Genomic DNA, 25978 nt, shown 5'->3' with positions numbered 1-25978 from the left:
AGTATTCCGTATGTGAGTCTACCATTAATTTTATTAGAAGGACATATTATTATTTTAATTTTGTTTTCTAGCTCTTTCTTAATAATTCCCAAGGGGTTTTTAAGGGCTTTTTCCTCCTTTTTGATCAATTCTGGCATTGAGCTGGTTCTTTCAAAGGTATATCCACAAGGATTTCCATGTTGTCTTTCCTGTGTAGTAATAGCTAAATGAAATCCTATTTTGTAGTATGAAATTTTTGTAGTTTTTTGTCTTATGTCATGATAACTGTCTTTTGGAAAGTTTCTTTGGTGAGGGTTTTCATATTTTTTTAATTTTTAGCAACATAGGCCCATTGCCTCCTTCTAAGAACTCTGTGGATTTGCAAATCAAAATTTCCATCTGWAAAAATTCATGTTGTATCCTCCCTGTTTTATCTACTCAAGTGTCTGTTACTATTTACTATCATTTCTACCAATTTCTAGGGCATAAACTATAGACCAAATGATCTACGTGGGTCTTCCTAAAGCCCTTTTTTTACTATTGCCATTAAATCATTTTCTGTTCTTTTGTTGTGCAAGAGTTATTAGTTAAGCCCTTTTCATAACTGAGTTTCTTTATAATGGTTTCTTTTATAACTGTTAGATGGGAACCATTTATTCTTTCCATTGCACATTTTCTTAGATTTAACCTTCCAGGGAAGGGATTTCACTTGTAAACCTATTTCAACTGCTCTGTAGTGAACACAGCTGCAGGGAATTTATTTGGGATTTTTTGTTCTTTGAACACCCCTTTTGCACCTCATCTRTTGGCAGAAACAGATTCTATTTAAAGTGTTCAGAAAGGTTATTTATGGCTTTAAAAAGTTATTCCTCAAGATTTTCATGGGCCTGACTCAGTCAACATTTTCTTTTGAAAAAAATCAATAAAATAGACACTTTTTTTTCTGTTTTCTGTGTTTCAGTATAACTTCCTCGTTTGGAATGGTGTCTTTTTATTTCTAGTAAATCCCTTCATTTGGCCGCTTTAAAAATCCTATTCTTTTCTTGTTTTCACATGTGGTTATACATTTGTTTTGTGAGTTCTGAGTAGAAATTAATTACTGCAGAACAACTTTCAAGGTTCTTGCATTTAAAGGAACCATATTATGCATTTCTCCTGGAGATTTTTGCCCTCTTGCAAAGGATTTTCATCTAAAGTGGCAACCGAATTATGACAGTTTACAACCCAGCATATTCAGGTAAATCAGAACTGTTTAGGGATCTCTTTAGTACCTCAGGCTGTAATTTGCTGTCTCTGCCAGACAAACTGCTGAGATGTTCCTCACAATGATTGAGGCAGACAACTGGGGGTCAGGATTATTGCAGCTATTCTAAGAAAGGTTTTCCTGTTACTTGTAAGAGACGTGAATCTTTGATAACRTATCTTCTAACAGTAGCATCTTAAAACATTTTACCCTTAGCTGCTTCTTTTTAATTTCCTTTTTTTCTCTGTTCCTTATTTTAAATAGGATTTTCTTCCTGAAGTTATATATTGCTGTAGTGGATTCTGTTGTTATTTTTTCTGTCCTATAGAGAACTGAATTTATGTGCATTATGTTCATTATTACAAAATGGTTCTTTAATATGCACATATTAAAGTAGGTTTAGTGATCTTAGCACTAAAATAAAGTTGCTTCTTCTTCCATAGGTTTTCTGCCTGTGAAATTTTCCATTTTGTTTTTCATAGTCACTATTAGCMTTATAGTAGGATGGTGCATGGTATGATTTTAACATCATTCTCTTTCTTTTTAGGTGCGGAATTAAAACCCATGAAGGTTTCTGGTAATTTTTCATTTATTTTATTTATATATTTTTTAACTCACAGCAACAATTCCTCATCTGTGCTCTGATTGTTACGAAGTGCACTCTAGTATTGTAATGTGCATCTTCTTCAGTTGCTGAACTTGCCGTATATGCCTTATTTAAAAAAAAATAAATGTTGCACTCAGTCCTTAGTTTCTATATTGAGGTGCTTATGCATTTGTCCTGGCTGTTTAAGATACTCAGAGTGACAGCAGACTTGTTTTGACTGTCGAGGCAGTTCTTTGCTATATTTGGTTCCCAAATTTTATCAACTTATGCTCTCTTGATACAGAGTTCTTGTGGTTTCACCCATAGCTGATGCATTTTTCTGTGTACAGTTCTGTATCTCCACCTTTAGTATCTCTCAGAAGGTGTTTTTAAATCTGCTCTACCTTCTCTAGTTAGAACCATTTCTCCTTTGTAGGATCCCTCCCACCTATTCTTAAGTTAAACTTCTCTTAAGAGCAGCCTCCAAAAAGAGCAAGTTTAATGTAATATCTGACTTGCTATCCTATTCAGAAAGTCATTCATTCAAACTAATACACTTTTGGGATTAGAAATTTGTCAGATTKAGCTCACAAAGTAGTTTTGCTTTTACATTACGTATTGGCTGACACATTTCCCTGTCTTTTGGCTCGTCAAGATTTCTGCCTCCCACAATCTTGKGGATGCCTCTACCCTGGAGGACCTACAGGACCTGGAAGCCCTCCCAGTAATACATTGCAAAAAATATTTTAAATGGATTTCAAAGTACATCAGGATCTCAATTATCTGAAGAACATGGGAAGAGCACTGAATAGGGCTTGATAATCGCGTTTACCAGTAACCAGAGTGCCCYGCATGCCCATGGATCTGTGGAAATAATTAGTAATAGAAGCAATTTACCATTTAATTAATAAATGACAAGGGGTAAAACCTTGTCTGGGTTCACTGAATTTGGATAATTGAGGCTCCACTGTATTTTAAAATCTGAAATATTAACCATTATTCTGTGTGCTTGAGATAATAATCRTTTTAAAAGTGTGCACATAACAGGACCTAAGCCTAGATGGATTATTTGTAGAAAGGAAGAATTGCATAATGTCCTACATGCAGAGATTTGCTCTGCAAGATCACCTTTTTTTTTTTTCTAAAAGTATCTTGACTCTGTGTCCTTAAATATATAGATCTGTGTCATCTTTGAATGTGTAACTACATTCAAGAGCCAGTGAGGAATTTCAGAGGGCAATGAATAACCTCTCACCAAGATGAGTAAGAACTARTGCAGCAGAACATCTTCAGACTCATTCTTATCTCAGCTGCCCACAAAGGAATTTAAGATTGATCGAGATAACTTAAATTTTATAATGAAATAAGAAAGACACTAGAATTGGTGCCTGCCATAAATAGCCATTCAGAATATGCTGTAGGGAGTGGATTGTGGAAAGATGGGATTGAAGGCAGATGTTCTTGGCTTATAGTTTGTTCCAGGGGGTTTAACTGCCATAATACACTGATTTGCTGCCTCTTCAAGTCTTTGCAAATAGAGTTCCAGGCTTCTGCCTTCTTGAGTTTTGCATGTCTGTCGTGCCATCTCAAACACTTAGTAGTTCCCACGTCGGGCATTGAAACATTATGACTGAAGAACAAGGACTGAACCTCTAAAAGGTGGCATTCTTAGCAACAGATCCTAAGATGTCAGAAACTGTGATTCCCTTCCTTTTTTTCACTCATGTTGTTTGTTGGATTCCATCTTTTTGTCCTTCAAATCTCCTTCATTATGCCATTGTTCTAAGGCAGAAGAAAATTGGTGTGATTATGAATTAGATTCTGCATTTAAGTCTGAAAGCAGGTAGAATGGAAAGTCTATTCTTCTTCAGTAGAGCTATCCACTGCTAGAAATCTGCTACTGGAAGCCATCTCTTTCTGTGCCCAAGAGGCTGACTGTAAATCAGTTTGGTTTGTACTATACTTTTGAAATACACAATAATCATCAGAATGAGAATAGGCAGTCCTTGCAGAAGTGTAATTCCAGCCCCAGGGAGATGTTTCATTCATAAGAAATTGGAGAAACTAACATTGAAACCATGCTATGAAGTTCTAGGTGTCATGGAGTTCTGTCTGTTGCTTCTGAAGAAGAGATTAAAATGGTTAATATCAGTCAAGTCATTGTTGTGCTCATATAAAAAATATCACAGAATTTGGTGTGTACAGTTGTTTCTACTCAAGGGATCCATTAGCAGAAAATTGAGGACATTGCATCAGAAATGATGAGTTGGCACCATTCATGGTGGTAAGGGAAGCTTGGTTATGCAATGAGCCACMTCCTGCTCTCCTGACTCTCTGAGTAGCAATATTCAAGTCAATAGTAATCACATCCATTAAAAATCAGTGGAACTACTTGCATCAATAWGATAAGTACGATTTGGCCCAAAGGTTGGTTGATATCAACGTTTTTAATCTCTCATTTTCATAAGTGCTAGGTTCATTCAAGCAATTTAAAGTGAGGTGAATAAAGAACATTCTGTGCTTTGAATAGTTTGGCATTCTGCACAGAGCATGTGATTAATACCATATTGTTGGCTTTATTCTTTGCTTTTCAGTTGTGGCTGGCAATGCCCTTTTCATAATTTCTGGTATCCCTCCTGTGCCTATATAATTGCTCTCTCCAGATTTTCTACGATGCCCTTAGATTTTCCCTGTCCTCAATGTAATATGTTCCTGTATTCACTTACCCTCCCATCAGAACTATAAAAGTTTCTGATGTGCTGCTCTGACATGATCAGAGCTGACATGGAGTGATGTGTTCACCTGACAATGTTTCCCAATCCAGTTTGTTATCTGTATTTTCCTGAGTGTAACCATGGCACTGCTTTGTAGTTGTGCTTCTGGGAAAATCTATGGAAGCACATTGGTGCAGTCAGTTGTGGTGGATAGGACAATGGGCTTGAATTTCAGACATTATAGTTCACTTGGCTGACTAAAATCATAGAATTAGGGGATAAGCAATGAAAAATGGTCACTCTTGCTCACCTTGTAGAACTGCAAACATTGAATACATGGAGCATGATAGTCTTGATACTTTCTACTGAACACAGTCAATATATGATACCGCTGTTAAAGCACAGTTATGATTTCTGCAGAAATATGAATGACGAATGGCACTGCTGAAGACTAAACTTGAGTGCAATGTTGGTGACATCCCACTGTTAGCAATTCTACCCTCAATTTTTATATTTTTCAAGAAGTTATACACAGTCTGTTTATTTCCCTCCTGCAAACTTCCAGACTTCTAAGTCTAACTTCTTAGATTGGAAAAAAAAAAAAAAAAAAGACAATAAGGAGTGATAGTTGTCTGTGCTATTTTGCAGGTGTCAATAAGTGAAAGTCTTACCACAACCAGAAAAGATTCATTATGAATTATGATTATTATGAAATTCTGCACTGCTTTTCTTACAAGATAATTCCATGTTGTTGTGTTCCCAGTGATGTGATATTCAGGACAGAATCTGCTTTCAATGAAATGTGAGGTCATTTGACTGATGGGAAAGGATTTTTACTGATTTAACAGCAGAATGCATACTTTATGATTACACAGGGATAAAGGGAGAAATGCTGTCAATATTATAATTGTTACATAGGCAACATTTCCATGTGTTCATAGTAGTCATCCATTCACTGGTTAAGTTCCTTAAGGAGATATTTCCTCCACACATATACTCCCTGGTGTTCCTTAGGGTGGAATTTTCYTCAAGGTTTTGAAAATCTAAAACCATTCACCCTACTGATGCTCTGGGAGTTGGTGRCCCTTGTGTCTCTGTGGGTACAATGTGTTCAGTTTTCCTGGACGTTTGAGTTATCTGCAGGTCCTGTGCATTAGGGGGAGATGAGATTTGGGCCATGAGCTGAGGGATGAAAAGGATTCATCTTTGTGAGAGCAGAAGATTGTTATGCAAGCCTTTGCACAATCAAGTATTATRAGTGTTTACAGCTACAGTAAATACCCTCCTTGCAAGTTTTTTCTTGCATTGTTTATCCAGCTACACTTGTATTGAAGGCACACTTTCCAAACAATTCATAGAAGTTTATAGATGATTTATCAGCATTCTAAGAACATTTTTGAGGTTGTTAGTAAGTACTACAATGTTTTGTAGGCACATCACARATTTATCTGTAGGTTAATATAAACATTAATTAGCTTCTTCCTCTCAATCATTTATAACAACTAATAAGCATTTCTTGAAGCCTTTATTAATCATTTTCTAAACCTTCAGAAGTAGCCTTCTTAAAAGTATGACTTACCAGCTATGTAAGAAATCTGTATATTCTGAGTGGAGAATAAAAGATGCACAGTCCAAAGCAAAYTCTTCTTAAAATAGAATTGGACAATAAACGATAAAAACTCTTTTTAAGWTACACTGCTGTCCAAGCATTTTTTCTAATTGGTTGTTGTAGAGGRTTATCACATATTTTAACAATCACATCTGAAAAAACTCTCACTTATAGATACTTGCAGAAACCATAAGAAGGTAATTAATTTAAATCCTGAGCAGTTGAAAATTCAGTAGGACTGTGCTCTAGGAAAAGCTTTTAAAGATTGATATGCCTCAGAACACTGTCTTTTATAATTAAATCTTTTAGACTTGTAGAATGGCCAAAGGATTCTGACCGTGTTATTATATTTACCATTTATTACTTTTCCCCATATTTCTGAGGAGATGAGAGCACTGCAGGTAAAGAGTAAGAGAGGAAACTGGCCTTTGCTAAATTTCTTTTCATGGCTTTGGCATGTTTGACTGGTTTTAATTCTTAAGAATGTGGGTAGCTCTATATACATGCAATTGTGGATCTCCAGATTTAGGTTTTCTCATCATGGTAGTTGATGTTTGCCTGTCTTTCTGGCTTTGAAACTTCAATTGAATGACTACTGCATCATCTCTTTTTGTCTCTTTCTAGTTCTTAGTCATACCAAATAAAAAGAAATCATGAAAATATTTTTAAGAATTTTAGTAATTTTATCACTGTTTCATCTTGGCTTGTAAATAATGATACTTTTTGGAAACGGAATTTAGAGTAGCTAAGAGCTTGCATATTAGTTGTAATGATCAGTTGGATCAGGTCTGTAAATCAGTTGGATCAGGTCTGTTCTACACACTGGAGTCAAGCTTCTTATTTCTGAGCAGGACCAAGTCAAATAAAACCATACACAGGAAAATATTTAAATTTGTTTTGATGTAGCTTCTCAATTCCTATCTGAAAAGACTTCACAGAACCATGGAGGTCTAGTCTAATCCTTCAGTTCAAAGCAGTTTCATCTAGAGCACATTGCTCAGTGCTGTGTCAAGTTAGTTTTTGAGGAGCTCCAAGGATGGAGATTCCACATTCTCTTTGAGTAGCAATTACAGTGTTTGAGTACCCTCAACACCATTTTTTTTTTTCATGTTTAAATGGAATCTCATCTGTTTGCCCTTGTGCCCATTCTCTTGTCCTTCCATGGGAAAACACCATCTTTTTTTACTCTCCCACATCAGATATTTGCCTAGGTCCCTCTGAGCCTTCAAGAAAACTTTCTGAGATAATTACCTACAAAAATCTTACTCAGTAGCTTTTCAGTGCTTACAGCAGGGAGTAGGATACCTTTCTTCCATTGTGTTATGAGACAAATAATTTGCATCAGTTCTGCAAGAAAGTTGGGACGATCAATTTAAGTTAACACAAATAGGATTAAGATAGTTCCTTAGGTTTTTGTCAGCATTTGTTGAGGTAATTCATAATTTTAGTCAGGATGATCTCCATYTTGAGTTAAACAATTTTGTCTTTTCTTTTTGTTTTCCTCTGTTTCTCAAGAACTTCTTTTTCTGCTGGCTTTTAAGGAGGAATTAGGATCTTTTCTGTGTTCAGAGAACCACTGAGTATTTAAGAGTTATAAAGAACTAGGATCTCCTGAAAAGATGTATCAAACTCAGTGCTAAAGCCTTGGAACAATGCCATTTGGGAAGTCTCTTTATATGTTTAAATGTTTTAAAATTCATTCATTGATATCMCAGTTTCAAGAGTGTATTTTCTTCTTAAGTCATCTATATTACTTGAGAGTGCCTTAAAAAAGAAGAAAAAAAAATCATACATTGTGCTAAGCTAGGCATTCAAATTTTAGTACATCTCCCCTGTTTCTGTTACTCGCTCTTGTCAGTGACTCTTTTAGCCTTTTGTAACAGTTATGGGTGAAATAGTTGAGATGGTTATGGGATGATGTTTTTCAAAGAGCACACTGTTTACCCTGGTTCCATATTTTAAGTGTTGCTGTCCATGAGAAGGCTTCTCCTGCATAAAGAGATGATGATGAAGACTTTGTTAGGAAGCAGCACTGATCATTGCTTCCTAATGAGGTTTCAGCCTGTTCCATGCAGAGCTGCTAAACACATTTGGTTGGTTTGCAATGTCCATGTCCTTCAAATTTGTCTCACTGAACTCACTGCAAGAATTCTCTTTTGTAATTTCTCATTACTGTTTGTCTGTTAAATTGGACAAATATTTTCTTCTAATATTTAAATGCTTATTGTTGGTCCCTGAAATTCTGATCCAGCCCATTAGTACATGGCCCGTGTAATTCATTTGCTTTTAAGCTGACACATTTTGGGCAGTTTTAGCATGGAATGGCCAGCTGGTCTCTAATATTTTGTCTTAGAAGGTCTCAGACATCTACTGAGGCCCAATGTGTGCATAGATTTTAGACTAATATAATTCTGCTATTTGAGAGGATTGATATTTTTACTCAAGTCATTAAACTAGATCAACTTCATGCATGTATATAGTTATACTAATGTAAGATTGAATTATAAACTCATGGAGTTGCATCAGTATAAACTGGCATAAGTCTTTTTTGAAGGGAAGGGCAAGGCTTAAATTTGTATATTTTAATTTATTTGGAAATAAAGTGTTACTTCAACTAATTTCAGTTTTAACATACCATTAAAGCAGCTCCAARTAATAATATTGTGTGTTTAAGTTCCTAGCTATCAGTTAGCAAATCTAATGGAAGGATTCTTAAGGAAGGATAGATGTGTGCCAGATGTTAAGATCATTCAAGCAGTGTAAGATATATTACACATTTGTCCCAGCCTAAGCTTTTTCAGTGTACTCTATACTGAGAGAAGGGTGCATTTCTTGAACTCCAGTAATATTCACTCTCTTTGTCATAAGAAAAGAGAGAGTTTGCATTAAACAGATTCCTTTTATGTTCTACCTGCAAAATTTCAAAGAATGCTGAACAAATGAGGTAGGAGTTTGTACATTTGTGCATCAAAGAAATGCTTGAATACTTYCTTATATGTATAAAGGTACATTGTAGGGCACCCTCAAAGAGAAACTATATTCTGTAATCAATCTGCTGCCATGTGAATAATTAAATAATGTTTTTCAATTTAGAAATACTCTTAAACACACTAAAACTATAAAATACCCTGCTGAGAAAAAAATTAATGGACTAGTTGCTAAATGGTCACTGCTAAAGATAGCATAAATGTAGAGTCATTACAGTAAGCACAAACTGTCACTTTTAGCTGTGTATGAGTATTTTCATAACAGATCCTACCACACTTTTGGTGCTCAGATAATGCAGGAGTGAACCAAAAATCCTTTCTCTCTTCTTTCAAATCTGTATTCTATTTGTGAATGGCAAAACAGCAAAACTTTTCAAGTACAGTGGATASCCTATTACTACATAAGTTGAGCTGGCAGTTAAAAAAATTGTAAGTTAAGAGCATAGAATTACATTTTAAAGAAAATTTTTAGATGGCTGTGTGAGCCATTGGGTTAAGGATAACTTTTAACAGTGAGGAAAGCAAAAACGGAGTCTTGTTCAGTAGCTGCAGTTCAGTTTAATGATGGAGAAATGGAAATATTAAGACTAAAAGAAATTAGAAGAAGATAGCTAGAAAATCTGTCTATGTGAAAAGTACATATATTATATTTAAATACCATCTTKTCTGTAGATTTTCTGAAAACCCTTTCAAATGGACCATTTAATACCGGATAAGCATAAAATTACTACAGGAGCTATTCTTCAGTGTGATCARGTGAATGAGAGAATTATCCTAAAGTCTTTGATTTTGTGGTAGTATTTCTGGTTTAGTTATCAAACATGATCTTGACAGAAAATGTCTTCTTAAGGGTTTTTTTTTTTTCCTTGAGTTTGAGTTACGGAACTTCTTTAGGGTTTTTTAATGCATCCTAATGATAATTTGTTTAGTGTTTAAGTTACTAGTTAATGTACYTATTACCTGGTTTTCAGAGGAGACTGGATTTTTATAATTAAGTATAGTTTTTTACTCCTKTAAAATGCCAGAATGTGTTCTTTGGCCCTGTTTGAAGCTTTGCAGAATTTTTATAGGCTTATGGGTAAGGCTGTCTTCTTTAGCTGCCCTTGGTACCCAGAGGGCTCTTTATATCTCATTTCTTTAGCCAATATACTCYGTAGTTTTTGACTTGGGGATTCTTACCTCTTTTATAAGAGTCCAGAGGTCACKTATTAAATCAGCAGTTCATTTTCACTGCCTTATGAACAACTGGGAAGCCAAAATGCAGCTTCTGCAATGTGGGGGACAGAAAGAAACCCCCWGTGGCTTCTTGTCTGGCTTTGCTCTTAACATTATGGAAACTCYTCTTCCTCCTTGGAGGTGGCAGGATGTGAATGAATCAAGTATTGAATTAAGATTGTCCAGCAGAAACCTGCAATGATCTGTTTGGATAAMTGGCCTGATGGAAGCTTTATCACATTATGGCAGCACAGAGATCTTTGCTGCCACATACTCCATTTCCATCATCAGCCCTCACAGTTCTCATTGCCTCAACAGAAGCCTCACCAGCCAGAAGAAAATTTGAGGCAAGACATAGCTGYAGTCTCAGAATTAGGACAGAATACCTGCAACTCTGTCTGGTGATACAGGGAAGTGTGGCATGCTGSTTTCTCCTCATGTGGAGATCAATACCCCTATTAATTCTCTGATAATTTCAGAAAATGCTGTTTGTTTTTAAGACCTAGGGAATGTTTGGACTTAAAATTGCCAGACTGGCCTGGATCTGGGGCTGAACCTTATTCTTTCCCTCTTGGGAATGCTCACCTGGACTTGGATAGGGTGGTCTGACTCTTGCCTTTTAATGACTAGCCTGAGGGAAACTGTTAGTGATACCAACAGGGAATCCATCCACTGACAGGATGGCAGTGATTTCAAAACTGTGCCAACTATGCTTACATGGAAAAAAAAAAAAAACTCCCAGCAAAATAACAGCATAAATTGCTACTGCTTGCAAAGCTACAACAGCAGAGTAATGTAAAGGAAACTAATTGTATACAATCCTCTTGACTAGGCAGCCTGCTGAATAATAAACCTTCCCAAAGCCAGCAAGGCATATTCCTGCAATAGCTGATGATTTTCTTTGTGCATGCCTTCGYTTATCTTGTGTACASTGCATATGTTTRTATTTATACAAATYTTGCTGCGGAACAGAAGCCTGCTGTAMGCACCCATCTTCGGGGTATGCCCGTATGTGTGTTTATATGTGTCTGTGGATTTGTGTGCATGCACACATGTGTATGTATAGATGTCTGTGTGTACGAGAAACAGATGCACTGTAGGCAGAGAAAGCAGATAAATATAGATTCAGATAGAAGCAAAAGCCTATAAATACAGACACTATATAGAGTGAGAGCAGGCAGATCGGCACAGTTTCGCTATTACTTGCCTTCTGTGTAATAAAAGAGTCGCTGACACTGAAATGACTAAGGGGATGACACTGTTGGCTCCCAGCAAACAAAGTAAAAAGGTAAGGAAACTTCTTTCCAATACGAGCAGCAACTGTGACAGAAGATTTACTGTCTATAATAATTTGCTTAATACAAGTCATCGTGTAGTTTTTCTGAAGTCAACGCATTAACAGTTGTAATTTTACCTTAAAATAAGTATATAAAATAAAAATCCCGACCCACAGTCTGAAAAAATGCTACCTCTAGTTTCTGTTTTACCATAAGCCTCATGCACTGTGCTTATCAACTTTCTGCTTCTGCTGTATTACAAATCTTGTTTGCTTCAGGTCCCTCAGTCTCTCTGAATGAACTTGGATGGCAGAGTATTGAGGAAAACATTTAAGTGCATGACAAAACTATGTTGAATGTGTGCACATATGTGTGTGTTTTAGCCTTCTGCGTTGTAAATCTCTGATGCCTGTTTTAACATTTACCTTTGTTGTGGCAATACAGCTYTGGCTAATCCATAGCTATAATGTAGGTAGTTAAAGTCAAAAAGGTCTTAACTTTACTAGAGATAAAGAAAACTCTACAGCTATTCACAGGAACCTAAAAGTAATTTTTTTTTTCTTATTCTATAGAATTTTGATGAGGGTGTTCAGATAAATCAGGTTTTCTGGAAAATGCCTGAAATGTGTCAATGTTTGTGTTTTATTTTTTCTTAGTGCAGTATAGGTAGTATTAAGGAGTTCACATCAATGGGCTGGCAGCTGAGAGTTTGSCATCCTGTTTCCAGCTTGACCACTTGCTTAGAGTGAGATCTTGCACAAATTATTTAAAATCTATTAACTTATTTTCCCATCTCTGAATCAAATTAATAGTAAATATGTCACAGAGTTGGATATTTGAATAATACCTTCTTTGGTTGATTGGTGTAATGATTCCACTGGAACTACACACAGGGCAGGGTGGTCATATGAGCATTTCTCTTTTTACAAAGTTTTTCTCACAGTCCTGAGGAAAACCAGTAGAGGTAACAGTAGAAAATACTGATGATGATTTTGTGTTCTGTTGCAAACTATTCACTTGGTTTTAATTTATTTGTGTTCAAAATATGCCATTAGCTGATGACTATTGTCAAGTTTCGGTCTTCCAATGAACTTGCAGCAAAGCAGAAAAAAGGTGAAACCCAGCATGTGTGTGTATTCATACTCAGACCAGCCATGGTCAGTATAACAAAACAGAGTCAAAGACAGAAGCTTAAAATGCCAAGCAGTGGAAGGTTTACCATTGTATTTAGCTCATGTAACGCAGGTTTTCCTAAAGTATCTAGTCTGGAATAATTCTCCTTTGCAGATAAAAAAAGAGGCATCTCAGAACATCTGTGTTTTGGTCCTGAATTAATTGCTTGGTTTGGTGCAAGCCATTTTTTACTCACCTTTTTTATTTTGATATCTGAAAATAAGCTCTTCCAGGTATATTTTAACATACTCGGTTTGCACCACAATTTCCTTTCAGGAGGTGCTTCCTGAAAATTCCATCTTCAAGCCCCATGAAGTATCCTGTGAAGGTGCCTGTTTTTACTGTATCTATTGAGATACTTGAATTAAACTCCAAGAGGAGTTTGAAGTCATATGAACAATAAGAAGCTTTGGGAAATCTCTGACTGATACAGGAGTTATCAGTTAGATAACTGCTGGCCCTTCCTCTTGCCTGTGAGAGTGATAAAGCTCTATGAAACAGAACTGCAGATTTGTTTCAGGTGCTGCAGCTCGTGGTGGATTTGGCAGCAGCAGCTTCAGCCTCTGAGCTGGAGGATGCTCTGGGCACAGCTCTGACAGTGCCCTCTGCACTTCAGGGATGCTGCAAATGTGTGAYYTACCCATTCTCTGAAYATGCTTGAGTTATTCARGCTCCCTCRGGATGAGGGAGTGKGTTTTAAGAGTGATGTTTGAGAGGRATAAGGTGAATTAATGTGATAAATTACAGTACTTCAAAAATTAACTGGCCTATCCTGTAAATTCTTCTGAATCACTCCTAGTCTTTCCCTGAATCTACTGCACATGATGAAAGTCACACTTGCTTCAAAACAAGATGCTGCTTTTAGGGAGCAAATAACTATTAAGGTTTGTTGGACAGGGATTATACTGATTCAACAATTACTTYAGAAATATGGTCTTTTCAAAATCTCATAGGGAATATCTGAGAGTTATGCAACCCCAGAAAGCATTTACTGTGAATTCGGAATTTTRTTTTCTGCTTCCTCTCCCTTATTCTGATAAATTAGTAATTCCTTACCAGATGAAATTATAACATTAGATTGCTTTTGCAGCAGGGGAAATATAAGTTTAAAGAAAAAGATTGCACTTGATCTGAAACCATGCATGCATTGATTTCAGCCTTGGATCAGATCTTTGCAGCTGAGTTGTAATCTTGAAAACTGATGTTTATTATGGAAACACTGACATAACCTCTATTCTTTTGGTTCTGGCAGACATGGCAAAAATATCCAGAGACCATTTTTTCTGACTGAGTTCTTTGCTAGTCTCCCTGGACTTGCTTTCTCAGTCGCTGCCAATTTTGCTGCCATTCATTTTGCCTCAAACRGTCTTGGAAATATGTCAGTCTGTAGGAACCATTAGGAAATAACACCATCACACATGTTTAATAGCTTAGTTGAGGGGTGGGGAAAGTTTAACAACTTCTGCTGTGTCATGGTCATTCCAAAACAGTGGAGTCCGAAAGGTTCATGTGAAAGAGAAGTCGGTARGAGAAAAGTAAAAGTAAATTGCCAAAAAAAAGCATACTTGTTGTGAATTACTTTTTTTTGCAAGTAAAGTCATGTTGCACAAGGTCTGCACAAGGTTTATTGATTCTTTAACTAGCAGGAACAGTTGGCAAGCATMTCTAGTATATTTAGGTTTTGTCTCTATCATTTTAATATTTTTTTATTATTCATTTTGCCATTAAAAGCCCATGGCAACCTAGCACWGTGCTTATTTCCTCCTACAGTCATTTAAAAGACAGAATCTGTATTGAGAAACATTAARCTTACATGCAAAATCATGAAATTCTAGAATAATAACTTGTTTATAACCTTAGTTTCTCCCTTATGATAGTCTTTAATAAGAAGTCACATCATTTTTTCTGCAAATACAGAGCTATAGAATCTTTGATACATGCAAATGGCATCTGCTATTAATGTGTTTCACTAATCAAACAAAAAAAATCTATCCAAACTAGCTGTCTAACACAGTGAAAAATAATGTTACTTTGTAGTTATGTTCTTTTGTAGGGAGAAAGTCTATCAGAGACGTTAAAGAATGTAATATACAGTCAGATACAAATACAGCAGGTTTTTAACCACATACATAGGGGATTTTTGTAGGGTTTTCTGACCTAAATATGTATCCATAATATTCATAAAAGGTCTGGTAGGGTTTTTTAGGTGTGTAAACTTTTAAAACCTTCAGTATTTTCATTGTAGTACAAAGCTTTTCCTTGAACATGAACCTAGCCAGTATTGACTTTATAAGCTCTAAGTCCWTGCACATTTTGTTTTCTGTGCTTTTCTACAGATAGTTTAAGCTCTCTCTTTTTTCCCTTTCTGTTAAATCTCTGGATCTTTTTTTTTTCATTCTCTATGTGCAAAACAGATGAACTTTTGTTTATTCAAGTTTTCATGAAATTTGAGCTTAGGTAAACATTAAGAACAGAAAATTTATATAGTGATGTTTACAGCATTTTTGAGTGGTTGAAGGCAAGTGGGTTTACAATGGAAACTTTTGTCAGCTTTACTTGCTAGGCCTTTAAGAATAGAATATATCAGATCTGAACTCTATAATTTGTATCCTCATACTTTTAGGTGATTTAGATCTCTGTTTGAACCTGGTGTGTAGAGTCCATAGCTACTTGCTTATAATCTGACATGACAACAAGTGTTTAAAAATAGTTGTACTCTGGACAATGATGAAGCAAGCCCAGCAGCATTGGAGCTGCCCTTACCTATATCTGAGCTTGGTTTCCCCCTTAGCTGTAAATKCTTTAGTTTCTTTCTTTATCTCTTTTATAGAACATCCTCTAAAGCATTTTAACCTTGTAAGCTGCATCCCATAAGATAAGGATATCCTGATCCGGACTAACTTTAAGTGTATAAATGGTTTTCATTGCTTGATTTGCTGGTTCTCTGCTTCATTCTTCATGAAACACTCACCTTGCATAGCACCACACAGAGGAAAGTGGAGTTTGCCTTCTGTGTCCCATTTCCTTCCCCCAGTAAAGGAAATATGCCTGAACATGTTTTGAGCTTGTCCCATCTGTATTAGTAAGTGTTWAGTACAGGTTGCATGACTAGGTCCTTCCTAATGAAAATCTTACTCTTTTCCTTTAAGGGTCACTTTCTTTTAAGCCATATCAGGCTAGTTTGGCTTCACATGGCTTTTTGTGTAAAACTTTTCTGGGTAATTTCAATGCAATTCCAGTTATGTGCAAACAAAATGAATAAGCATGTGCAAAACAGTGAATGAATGTTTTCTTTTCCTAACATCCTGACAGAGATCCTGACTGCATGCTGGCTGGTAGTACCATCGTTAATGTTAGTAAATGTGGACCTGGGGAAAAGAAAAAAAAAAATAAACAGAATAGTCAGAAACATTGCATATCTGTGTAATTTCCTTAAAATAGGGTTTGCCTTTCTTATAACATGAAGTTTTTTGTTTGCTCACTGTGCTATTTTAGGACCTGTAAAAATGTCTGATGTCAGATCTGTAAAGAAAAAACATGTTGTCCATTAAAAGTAATTTGAAGAAAGAAATATGGGGAATGCGTGTCTTTCAGTAAAGATAATGCAAAATACATTTTAAGAGCATTGATGCTTGATTTTTTTTTTGTTTTTTTTTTAATCAGCACACCCAGTTTCATTTCTGGTGCAAGGCTCAGTGTCTGCTGTGGCTTGTGATAAACTTCCTTTAATTCTTCAGTCTTTCAGCATCCTTTAAAAACTATGTTAACATGCTTTGGAATTCCACTGACTTTATTAGAAAAATCCCCAGCCCAATATGAATTAMAAAAATGGATGCCCAGAAATCCAATGTTGTTCCAGCCTGGTGGTGTTTCCTTACTTTGTAGGACCTAATGTCAAGTGGGAGCAGGCAGAATGTGGACAGATTTGGAGGCAAAGGATTCAGCAGAAATGTGATGGGCATTCACCTGTGGGAACGAGAAGATTCTCCCTTACTGACTCAAAATTATTCTCAGTAATGATCTAGAGGCCTGTCTGTCTAAACTGATGACTCCAGGTGTGTGCTTGTGGAAAAGAAAGAACGACGTGAATATTTTGGCAGGCATAATAAGTGAACAAAATAGGCTGAACTTTCTTGTTTCCGGTCTCTAATTTTCATATTTCCATATCACCCAATCATCTCACAAAATCCAAGGTTTTGTATTGCATACTGTGCATAGTGTYTGTGATTTCCATGCTCCTGCAAGCCTGTAGGTCCTAAAGAAGTCAGTAAAAAGTTTATGTAACCTTAATGACCCTCATGGTCAATAAGAGCTTGCTTTGTGCCTAGCACAAGAAGWGTCACAATTAATTGGTAGGGTTGTGCAGTTTCTAAAAGGATTTGGGAATAGGTGTGTGGGAGGGCAACCTTAGTTTTGGACAGAGGGGTTTGTGGGTTTTGTTAAGCGTCCGCTCTCCTACCAAAGAACAGAAAACCAAAAGGTTGGGGAAAGGGTGCTTAGTTCAGAAAGGCACAGTTCWGTTTTTCCATGCTTTGCTCTCTACTGAAATCTGCATCCACATCACCTCTGTGCGTGTGGAGTAGTGTAAATCGATAGTAAATGCTCGCCACCCACTCGCTGCTGGGTTACGCAATAGCACATACCGCGTACGCTGAGACAAAAAGGGAAAAAAAGCACACACAGCCTTTACATTCAAAAGCTCTTGCATAATTTTGCTTTTCTACAGCCAAAAAAAAAAAAAAAAAAAAAAAAAAAAAAAAAAAAAAAGGAAATAACAGATGGGGAGACTTGCAGGGTTTTTTTTCCCTTTTCTCAGACTCTACAGAGGCGAGCTTGTTTTAAGATCCATGGTCATTTTTAATAGCCCTGTGCTGCAGATAAGCAAGGCAGGCTCGTTTATGCTTGAAAATAAGAATTTTTTTCCGGCTTCCATGATGTGGTGCACTTCTCAGGTAATACAAGRCAGTCTATTATGAAGTGTTTAAGGCTGAATTGGTTATTTGTTTTGTTGTAATGAAAAAAGAAAAACACCTCTCACTTCAACTCTTCGATACATGTTGCAAAGTGAAAGAGGGACGAGCAGTAAGTGAAGTTGGATTGAATTCTCTGACGTTAGTTTGAGCTTTTTTTTTTTTTTAATCTTTTTTCCTTTCTGAAAAGCAAAATATCTCTCAATGTAATATTTATGTAAAAAGCCAGTTATGTAACTCTCGCCTGCCTTTCGCTTTTGTTACCTCTCTGGACTGTGGAGCTCTACTGTTTTTCCTGACGACAGATTGTATTAAAACCTGCAAATCCTGATGAAAGCAAAGAAAAACCGGGCCCACAGCACAGACTTTAATTTTGAGCCTTTTTAAGGGCTTCAAGCTGGAAGACAATGGTTCTATTTAAGATCTGGTTTTGGCTGGAGGAATTCTTATTGAGTATTTTCTTGTCACAGTGTGCTCTGGAACATCTCTGGCTCCTGCACAGTGTTTTCTGCCTCTCTCCTCCTCTCTCTTCTACCCCTCCCTCCAACTTTTGGATGTATATAATGAAAGTTTTTTTTTCCTTTTCCTCTCCTGACCTTAATGCAAGTGTCAGATCAGTCTCCGTGTAGCAGCAGCGAGTGCAGAAAAATAGTGAAATTTAAGGTTGTGCTGAACTTTATTTATTCATTTCTATTTTAAGTGATTGATATCCATAAAGATCCAAAGAGTTGTCTTATTAGGATTGGTTGGATTGGTTGCGATATTTTTATTTACTTCTGTCAAAAGGAAATTGCATGTAGCTCTGCTAAAATAATAATTTAAAACAATTTTTTAAAAGAGGGATTCTTGGGCTTCAAGAAAGGGAGGAAATGGGTCAGTACTAAAGAAAAGTTTACACTTTTTTTTCCTGTTCATRCTACAGGAGGAAATTATTCCTGCAGTTACTGCAACCAATTTATTCCTAGTTGTATCCTCTGAGGATCTGACCTGTTTGTGGTTGCGAGCATTGTGTCAGGGTTTGTTTCCTTTTGCCCTTTACAAATCGTTCTTGTCTGCGTGCACATTCTTGGACAGATTCTTCCCCAGTGTAATGCTACTAATTCTGTTGATATGATGTCAGGAGTCTATTAGGTCAATTATAAAGTTATAGGGCTCAATCTTCCGTTATTTGAAAGTGTTTTACTGGCATTAGAAAGGAGCCATAAAATCAGTCTGAGTGTGAATTATGACCAGTTCAGGCATAATAGAAAAAAAATTTGCAGCTGACATCTTTGAACAGGGATCCCTGAGATAAACTTTAAATGAAACAGGGTTTTGTGAAAACAGGAAGTGAAATATTTTAAGCTCTGTAAGTATATTTTAAGCTGTGTGTAAGTGTATTTCACCAAACTGCTGGGGAGTACACATCTATTCAAAAATGTATTGGAACACCTGGATTCTGAAACCAGCCCTTGCTTTGGCTCTAGGCAATGAAAACTTCTTCTGCCTCCATTTGTATCTCAGTAAAGAATCACTTAGGGATTATACTAGCAGATACTGCTTTATTGTGCCCTGCAGAAATATTCTAAACCTATTTTATTAATGTTTATAAAATCAATTTAGATACATAGGGAGAAGGCATTGAAATAATCTGTACAAGTTGAAAAAAATATTTAAATTTCAAGCCGGTGTTGCCACAAAGACCAAGCTGTGGACACCAACCATATATAAGATTTAATAACCTTATATAATGTAATGATAATATATAAATGAAAATAACCATGTTCATCAGATAATTAAATTCTGGAAGACTGTCCTATAGGCATTATAGGGCCTGAAAACCTATGCAATTGTAAGGTGTGGCTGATTCAACACATCAGTAGCAATTTATATCATAATTGCATGCACTAGAGGAGAGTAACCTTCTTAAAATCCCTTACCCTGGTGCCTCTCATATCTGTCAGCCCTTTATAAAATGCTTGGATGATGTAAATGGTGTAGCTTTACAGAGAACATGCTCAGTAATGAGTCCAGTGTTTGACTTAATCAAAAGAGTGATCATTTGTCTTTGAGTGAAAATTACTTTCTGCTTGTCTTTTCAGAGCCTTAGTCTGTAAGTTTTTTGTCAGCGTTGATTGCAATGGGAGGCTTATTTGGAATAGGTGTACAAAACCTGATAACTTTTCATGGCAGACAAGTGATTTTCCTTCTTAAAGGCATCTGCCTGCCTTTGAGGCACTGAGACATTTCTCTGTGTGTCACTAGGTTACCCCTAACTTCACAAGTCTTCAGTCCCCAGCTTTGCTTTGTATGCTTGGGTGGACTRCTATCAAGACACTAACCTTCCTTAATGGTCAAACAAACATTTAATTATTTCCTGAGTGTTTTCTAATTAAAAAAAAAAAGGGAAAAACCCTTGTAAATGCCTGCTGCTAAAACTCTGGTTATATATGCACGGTTGAACAGCAACCAGAATGAGGGAATTTTGTGTGTTCTGCAGAATGGAAATCTAATTTTAATTTATGGAGGAGAGGGTGATTTGACTTGACCAGATGCTAGACATGCAACCTGTGAAACTTCTGTCTGCCTAAATTCATAGGCAAAATAGGCAAAAGGGATGGTTTGAACAGTTTCTGAAATGAGATGTTAATATTCMGTTTTAATGAATAAGTCTTCACTTCACAACTTAAAAAGACTCTGCTATTTTATTTTTAAACATAAGCTGTTTGAGTCCTGTCTCTGTGAAGATCTGTGCCTTAGTTTTCTTAAATTCAAGTTTGTTATTTTAGAGAAAAGGTTAAATAGGAACCCTAAAGATTTAAAAACAACAACAAAAATGAAAAGAGCTCTACATTAATTTTTATTTTAAAAATTCATTATTTCCCTTCCCTGACACATACTTGGGGTTGGGTGTATTTGAAAAATAGCTAGCTAAATTATTTTGCTGTATCCAGCAATGTGCTGAATTAGCTATGGTAGGCTTTTTATCTAGCAATTATTCTGCAAGGTTTCCTCCCTCCCTCCCTCCCTTCCTCAGAACAGTCATTTTTGCAACTCTCACACTTTGGTTGAAGTTTATGACAATTTTGTGTCCTTCACTATCAGTAATTCATTGCTAGTGCCTTCAGTAGTTTCACTGGTCTTTTTGCCTTGCAGAAGTCCCTGGGAAATGATGCAAGAAGCAGTATTTTTGGAGTAATTGTAACAAAAGTATCAAGCCTAGCTGCACTGAATGTTCCTGCAGTCCTGCTTTTCAAAGCCATTATCTCCCACATTCACAGCAAACAAAGCAGCTGGCTCATTTCTCCCAGGGAGAACCTGCATCTCCTTGCCCTGGCTGTTTAACCCGGTGTGTGCAGGTGGGCTGGGAGCTGCAGGGAAGGATCCCTGAATCCCAGGGATGTGCAGGAGTTGTGGGGATGCAGTGCTTCCAGCAGGGTGGACACCTGGATGCTCCTTTCTTTTCCCTTTGTACCATGGTTAATGTTATCTTGTCACTAAATGAATCAAAGGCTCTGTTTGGGTTCCATCCCACCAGAGGATGTTCTGTGCTGTCTGAACTCCTGCAGGAAAGGAGAGCATCCTCCTTAGTTCATGGGTTTGTTCCCTGGGTGTCTGCACTCATCACTGCCAGCTCCTGAAAGCTGTTGGTCTCTGGGAAGGATGTTTAAGCTCTCTTCACCTTGTTGATGCAAAGGCTTAAAAACAATTCTTTAAGAAGTGACCTTTAATATCTGTAGTAGAAGAGAACAGGGAATCGGACTTGATGATCYGGAAAATGCGCTCCAGGGTAAATTCTTGTAAAAAACCGAACTGTTTCAGTTAGTTCAGTTTCTGTGGGGACTCGATTTGAGGTATTACTTCATAATTTCAACTGAAGAAACCTCTGACTTGTGTGACTTTTTGGACGCATGATGAAACTCAGCCCTTTAGGGAAGTTCTTGCARAGACAAGATACAAAGAGAGTTTGTCTGTGTAAGCAGCACAGAGGATTGCCTGCTCCCAAGTTTGTGCTGATTTATATGGGACTGCTTGCAGCAGAATAGATGGACTCACTGATTCGACTGTGCTGTGAACAAGAGAAAAATACACTAAGTTGATAATGTTTTGAATCAAAATAAATAATGACACTCTTCTTCATGGAGCAACTGTGGAAAGATATTAACAGAGATCAGTGCAGAAAGCATCTGAAACCACCTTTAGCCATAGTTTCTTCTACATATATTTGTGAAAGTGGTTTTCTACCCACATTTTTTGTTAAATATCCCTGTTGCCTTAGGTCCCTTACACCAGTGGAATAAAAAAAAAATGAAAAAGTTTCAATCTCGACTTCCAGGTTCCATCKAAATATACATTCCTGATTAAAAAGTGTCAGTCACCGCTGAGGCTGGAAATGGCCTGTTCTGCTTTCAGAAAGGGGGAGGCAGATCACTAATGGTTGCTCGGGCTGTCATGTTTCTGAGAATCAGCTGGTTTTTTTTTTTTTTCTTTTTACTGCAAAGATTAAACAAAGAATGTTAAACATTTCCCAATTTAGCATTTCTAATGGAAAGCGGCTGTAGGGCCACAGCTTGCTGCTGCAAGGGCAGGCATTCGTATGAGGAGTCTCTTAAAAAGGCTTTTATTTTCTTTGAAGGCCTATCCATTCTCCCAGCCCGGCCGCTGCGCTTTGCAATCAGGTGGAGGCAGCTTTAAATTTTTACTTTCATTTAAGTAGGAGCTAATTTACTTTTGGAAATGAAAGTTAAAGCATCTCAGCCATCTGCAAAGTGGAGGAGGCAGTGGGTTTCTTTAACTTTTCAAGTCTCTACAATTCTTTTTCACACCAACAGGCATGCAAAAATTATCATTCAGAGCTCCTATTAGTAATAATATGTATTAATGATCTAATTTCTTAGCTTCAACTCTTTATCTCAGTTTCTAAAATATACCTGTTGGGTAAGTTTAGTCATCTTTATACTTGTATCCTGCTCAGGAGTTTAGAAAACAAAAGTAGTAGTCTTGAGTGCAGCAAACCCACATTTTTTAACCTCCAGACAGCACAATTTTATCTGCAGCATTTTATTAGGGATTACGTGGAGCACTGTTACTTTCTATTTGTCAGAATTAAGGCAAAGGCCACTTAAGGATGACTGGTAAATGAAAAGAAAAAAAAAAAAAAAGGGCTAAAAAAAAAAAAAAAAAAAAAAAAAAGAGGTGTGACATTTTCATCTCTTGTCATTGTATGTACTTTTATCATGTTTGTTTATCAGCCTTTCTTATTTTTCCATTTTACTTGAAGAATTCATAGTGGAGACAAATAAGCTGCTCCATTTTTCTTAGTTAAGAATTTCAGTTTTATGCTAATATGCATTTTATTTCCTATTGGAGTAAAATAAGTGTTAATAGAGTTAGTTGGGTTTTTTTGGCAGAGCAGCTAAAAATGTCCTTTGCCTGCCWCTCCATTGGCTAGTTTTCAGAAATTCAGTAGTTCTCTGTCATCACATAGGGACAAAATCTAAACTTCTTATATAATTAAAACATTTTCAGGAAAAAAAAATCTTGTTTCTTGTATAAGTTGCGAACACCTTAAAGAAATCAAATATCCATTTTCTGCCTTCTCCAGCCTAGCTGCAAGTTTTGTCTAAACTAAATAGCCTTGTACTCTGCTCTCACAAACATWTGTGTATTACTTAGATGTCTACATGAGTAATTTCATTTGCCTCCTTTAGTAGCTTAAATATGTTTGTAGATGCTTGCCTATCTTTTTGTTTCTTACTGCAAGCTTTTTGCAATTTTTTTTAATAATTCAAAATTTGAGTTTGAAAAAATATTTCAATCTAACTGTGATTACATTTCTTACAGAATGTTGGAATKTTTGGACTGTGCATCTGTTTAGGTATGTGGAGAAAGACAAGACTGGGATCATGTAAATCATGAAACTGAGKGTTAATAATCCATACTTTGTTCTCTCACCATTTTTACAATTTATGCCCAGATGTAAGTAATAAACCAARGAGAAGAAAAAACTAGTTAGCTTTTATTTTTAAAGTGATTAATGAAAAGCAAAGTTCAAATGAGGCCACAAATCCTGGTGGTGCACAATGGGTTGATTTATTTTGTAAATAGACCATGGATAATTAACCATAAAACAAAACTTTCCTTTTTTTTTTCTTTTTTTCTTTCTCTTTTTTTTTTTTTTTTTTTTTTTTTTTTTTTTTTTTTTTTTTTTTTTTTTTTTTTTTTGATAATTGCATAATGACACTGGTTTCTTTTAGTTGCTGTGAGTTGCACAGAGGGATAACGACTTATTCACAAATTGCATAATGACACTGGTTTCTTTTAGTTGCTGTGAGTTGCACAGAGGGATAACGACTTATTCACAACTGGTTGCAACTAGTTACAGCCAAGAAAGGAAAAATCCCAGAGCAGCGAGAGGAAAAAGGCTTTTAAAACCCTACTGCACTTGCAGTTTTGTAGTAAGGCATTCGCTACTGGCTACAGAATGGGAAAAGCAAAAGAGGAGATATTTACRTACTCTGATGATGCTTGCCATGTTATCCCATGATTTGGCTGAAAACTCACAAGAAAAAGACAGCCCCTGCAGCTGGCCTTGTAGTCCACAATTTTGTATTGACTTCTAAATAGAATTATTTATGCTTTGTTGCAAGTTTCCATTATGTGTCTTACTACTCTGACACTGAGGGAAGAGTCTTCTGGATAGTCATAGTCTGACTTGCTGCCAAGTCTTCTTGTGAGCCAGAGAGTGATGCTCGCTTTTTCAGATGTCTGATATGAGAAAACTGTCTGCCCAACATCCCCAAAATTTGTCTCTTCATAATCCACAGTCATCTGTGGAAGGGATCTCTGATGCCCAAGAAGGAGAAGGTCCAATTTGTTGTGAAAGTACATTCACTACTAATTAAAACTGCCAGCTGGGATTACAGCCCTGGAGACTGTAAATAAAGTAGAGCATGAGATGTTCAGATGATAATATGGCCACTTTTGTGGTGGTTTGCATTAGTTGCCAGTACTTAGATTTGCTCATCTCATGCCAATTTATTGGAGTGAAGAGAAGGATTATGTAGGTAAGAGTCAAGGTGCAAGAGGTTGGAGTATGAACCAGCATGAACACCTTAACTTGCTCTCACATGCCACGTGTGCTTTAAAATGCRTTTGCCTGTGTATGTAAGACCTGCAATTCACACAAAGCTAAAATTTGTGTTCCTGTTGCCTGTTGGTGCAGCTGTGCTGTGTTTCACAGATGGTGACTCTGAGGGACTTGCAAAAAGCCGTCCTCGCTCCAGACAAGAGCCTGGGTACGCAGAGGTRGTGGGTAAAAGTGATTAAAACTGGTATTGTTTTAGCTGTGTTGACTCTGTTACAGCAGTGTTACAGAYTGGTGTTTGTAAGGGTTCTCAATCCAACACTGATTTGTGGATGTGCGGGTTTCTCCTCAAATTTGTAGTATTTCTTTGTCATAATGTACTGCAGAGACAGGGGAGAGGAGAAGCAGATTGTTAATGTCAGAGCATCGCYTCTACCCGCTTGAGCTTGCTATAGATAGCTGGGAATAAGCATTCTGAGTTTTTAGTCCAGATCCCAGTTACAGGGCAGGATCTTAGATCAGAGCTTTAAACCCATGACTGGAGGACTGATGAGTTCCCACTGTGTTACTGACACTGGTAACTGCAACACATGGGCTGCCACGTCTAATCTGTTTTTAGGCCAAAGAGTCAAGTTAAAATAGCACTTAATTTGAGCAAGAGGCTTCTGTTGTGGGTGGGAGTTGTGCTGGGGGCAACATTAGCATTGTACTCACAAACAACATTGCAGTGCAGACAAGACCCCAAAATTAACTCTCCAAGGCTCAGTACAGCCTTTGGTCCTCTTGGAAGGGAAGTCAACCAAGGTCCAGTGTGGTAATGCTAAAAGGATAAGCCTGTCCCACGGGATCTCACTTGAAACTGCTTTTTGTCAGGCTTGTGCTTCTGGGAAGCAATGTATGGAATCTGCTACATACTGTTTATGAGTTAGGACTTGATTTTATTGACTAAAAGAGTCCTTGTATCTTGTGACAAATCTTTTTCTGTGCTTTGCATCATGCCAGAGAGACAGGGGAGTGGTGTTGGCATGTCTTTGTATGAATAGGTCTGTCATTAAATATTTGAAATAGAAACATCTGAAATAGATCTTGCCTGAGAAGAACAATGGGATAACTAGAGAAAGCCAGTTTTCTCCAAATTTGCTTTTGGGGCTGGGAGTTT

General features: G+C 36.8%; 1 long non-coding RNA gene across 1 annotated transcript in view; it reads left to right on the top strand.

Annotated features, from left to right (window-relative positions):
• Window positions 1-25978, top strand: part of LOC130572497 (uncharacterized) — a 198872-nt gene that overhangs the window by 59056 nt on the left and 113838 nt on the right. Inside the window, exon 2 of the long non-coding RNA XR_008965222.1 lies at window positions 1770-1799. This is a non-coding gene — a long non-coding RNA (uncharacterized LOC130572497). The remainder of the gene's footprint in view (window positions 1-1769; window positions 1800-25978) is intronic.

Source organism: Malurus melanocephalus, unplaced genomic scaffold, assembly GCF_030028575.1.
Source record: "Malurus melanocephalus ecotype Western Australia unplaced genomic scaffold, MMel_1.1 scaffold_36, whole genome shotgun sequence".
Taxonomy (NCBI): domain Eukaryota; kingdom Metazoa; phylum Chordata; class Aves; order Passeriformes; family Maluridae; genus Malurus; species Malurus melanocephalus.
The sequence above is the reverse complement of the archived record's forward strand: the minus strand, read 5'-3'. Positions and strand labels throughout refer to the sequence as shown.